At 61.0% G+C, this 2,420-nt stretch overlaps 1 protein-coding gene across 7 annotated transcripts in view; it reads left to right on the top strand.

The window, feature by feature from the left end:
- Positions 1-1,333: 1,333 nt before the first annotated feature.
- The window catches only part of IKZF2 (IKAROS family zinc finger 2), a 118,219-nt gene continuing 117,132 nt past the window's right edge, over positions 1,334-2,420 (top strand). For 6 of the 7 annotated variants that reach the window (XM_042035387.1, XM_042035392.1, XM_042035385.1 and 3 more), the window contains exon 1: positions 1,334-1,674. The gene's annotated coding sequence lies outside the window, so the exon portion shown is untranslated. The remainder of the gene's footprint in view (positions 1,675-2,420) is intronic. The other variant, XM_042035384.1, reaches the window with a different exon arrangement.

The raw sequence follows: 2,420 nt of genomic DNA on the forward strand, positions 1-2,420 counted from the left end.
ACGGGCAGCCTGAATCCCGATGCTTTCTAGCGCTTGCTTGCTTAATTTTGCAAATTGAAATTTCATAATGTCCACACATATCATGCATGATAGACACAACGTCAGCTTCTTAATGAGCCGTGAACTCTCATGCCCAATGATGGCATTACCAGGGACACAAACACCCAGCAATTCAAAGAGAAGAGAGCAGAACAATGCTGTTGCACCTGATCCAGGACCTGTGGAAAGCAGGGAAAACTTCTGTGAGGAAGCACATCAAACATTCACCCTCAGACAAGTGGGGGGGGGGGGGGGCTGCGTTTGGGTCAAGCCCCTGAGTGGGTCTGTGGGGATGGTTCCTCTCTATGGGGATGTTCACTCACTGTAGGAAATACTTAGGGCTGTTCCTTCAGCTTTGGCTGTAGGGCAGCGCACAGATTCCCCTCAGGACAATAATGCTGATTTTTCTACATTTCCCAGCACACCGACTTCTCGGGAACGGGGTAGAACGGCACGTAGAGATGTTTCTTGCACCGGGGCTGTCTCTAAGCAGAAACTCCGATTATATTGGCCGAGAATGTTTAATTAACAAGCCTGGCCGCCCCCCGGCCGGTTATAAATAGAAGTGCTGAATCACGATTGCACCGGTACCTCCGCCGGCCGGCGGGAGCCCCTGGGCGGCGGCTGCCGGAGGGGTGCGAGGAGCGCCCGGCGCGGGGCCGCCCTGAGGGGCCGCGGCCGTGCCCTGAGGGCGCGCGCGCCCGCCCGCGTGAGGCGCGGGGCGCGCACTGTGGCGGCGGCGGCGGCCACACTTGTCCTGTAATCGATTGCCGAGCGCGCTGAGCGGCCTCGCGCCGGCTGCGGGCACCCGCCCCCCGCCGCGCCGGCCCCGCCGGGGCTGAGGCGCCGCGGGGCGGGAAAGGTCTGAAGGGGGGAGCGAGAGTGTGAGTGTGTGTGACCTGAGTGTGAGTGTGAGAGGGACTGAGCGTCTGTGGGAGTGCGAGAGTGTGTGTGAGTGTGTGAGGGACTGAGTGCGAGTGAGGGAGCGAGTGTGTCCGTGTGAGGGACTTTGAGGGAGGAACTGAGTGTGAGGGAGCGAGTGCGTGTGTGTGTGTGTGTGAAGGACTGAGTGTGAGTGAGGGAGCGAGATTGTGTGAGGGGCTGACTGTGAGTGAGGGAGATAGTGTGAGTCCGTGTGAGGGGGGACTGAGTGTGAGGGAGTGAATGAGTGCGTGTGGGTTTGAGCCTGAGGGAGGGATAGTGTGTGTGAAGGAGGCGTGTATGTGTGTGAGGGAGTGCGCGTATCTGTGAGGGAGGAGGGAGTGTGCGTGTGTGAGGGAGTGCGAGTATCTGTGTGTGAGGGAGGGAAGGGAGTGTGTGAAGGAGGGAACGAATGAGTGTGTGTCTGTGTGTGTGTCTGTGGGAGGGAGGCAGGGAGGGAGGCAGAGCGGCCGCCGCCGCCGCCGCCGGATCGGTTTCTCGGGGTTTGACCAGCTGTCCCAGGCTAACCCTCTGCTCTCTGAAGATGGAGGAAGTAAAAACAGGATTACCCTTAGCTACGGCTCCTCCGCCGCCTTAGTCCCCCCACAGCCAACTGCCGTGCACAAACACACCTCCACTGGGCAGAGGGAGCCGACACTAATAAATACACAAACAAAAGGGGGATGGAACTGACTCACTGCCTGCGCGGCTGAGGTAAATCTGCGCCTGGCTTCTTATTATTTCTTTCTTTTTCTTTCTCCCCTCCCTTCCTCCCCTCCTCTCCTCTCCCTCCCCGGTCCCCCTTTTCCCGGCGGGAGGAGGGACAGCTCCATTCCGGGGCCGGCGAGACGCGGGGCTCGGTCCGTCCGTGCAGGTCTGTGTGTGCGGAGGGTCCCCGAGCCGAGCGCGGCTGTGCAGCATCCCCGCGGGCGCCGATGACTTGTTGCTGTTAGCCCAAAATATAAAAAATAATTAAAAAAAAAATCCAACCAAACAAAAAACCCCCCACCAAGACCGAAATAAGCAGGGGTCGAAGCCGCGGCGGGTCTCGCCGGTCCGTTACCCAGCCCGGCCCCGCTGCCATTTCCCTCAGCGCCCGCCGCCACCTGTGCGCCCCCGGGGGGCTGCGGCCTGCGGCGGGGAGAAGGGGGGAAAGGGAATTAAATGACAAGCGAGGCAGGACTTCCATGACTTTGACAGGTTGTGGCAGGGGCGGGGAGAGGCAGGGATGAGGCGCGGAGCCCGGCGTCGCCCAGGGCCGGAGCGGCGCTCCGGGGAAGTTGGCCCGGGTTGGCTGCGCGGGGTGTGAGTGCGCCCGCCGGGCCCCCTCACCCCATCCCGCCCCGCATCCCCTCTTCCCATCCCGTCCCGCATTCCCTCCGCTCCCCCCGATCCCGTGGAATCCGTAAGGAACCGGTGGATCAAGTTTTACCCTCTCTATCTCTCTCTCTCTCTCTCTC

Source organism: Corvus kubaryi, unplaced genomic scaffold, assembly GCF_017639235.1.
Source record: "Corvus kubaryi isolate FWS band 111438036 unplaced genomic scaffold, C.kubaryi_AGA036_p1.0 37383, whole genome shotgun sequence".
Taxonomy (NCBI): Eukaryota; Metazoa; Chordata; class Aves; order Passeriformes; family Corvidae; genus Corvus; species Corvus kubaryi.